This window comes from Penaeus monodon, chromosome 32, assembly GCF_015228065.2.
Source record: "Penaeus monodon isolate SGIC_2016 chromosome 32, NSTDA_Pmon_1, whole genome shotgun sequence".
NCBI classification, from domain to species: Eukaryota; Metazoa; Arthropoda; class Malacostraca; order Decapoda; family Penaeidae; genus Penaeus; species Penaeus monodon.
The window spans coordinates 32,207,681-32,208,043 of record NC_051417.1 but is presented as its reverse complement, the minus strand read 5'-3'; positions in this window follow the sequence as shown (position 1 = coordinate 32,208,043).

Below are 363 nucleotides of genomic sequence, written 5' to 3'. Positions count from 1 at the left end.
TCACCTGCTAAGTGTTCTTGCATGCTTTTATGGTATCTATTTTAGATGTTATTGTTAAACGGAGAAAAGTTATTGAGAAATTCCTGGATTTTTTTTTTTTGAGTTTATGTGGAAATGAAGGGAAAAAATACCAGATATGCAAATTAGACGCAGAAGTTCAAACAATTGTCAAAGTTTAGAGATTCACTATTACTCATGTGTTCATTACTCCAGCTAATTTTTGTATAAAAATAAATGTTTATAAATGGACTTGGGATTCATTATCATAACAAAATTCTTATTGTGTTCTGTTTTATTTATCATTTATTGTGTTCTTATTTTATTTAATATCATCATTATAACGCCCCTCCTCATCAACGTCAA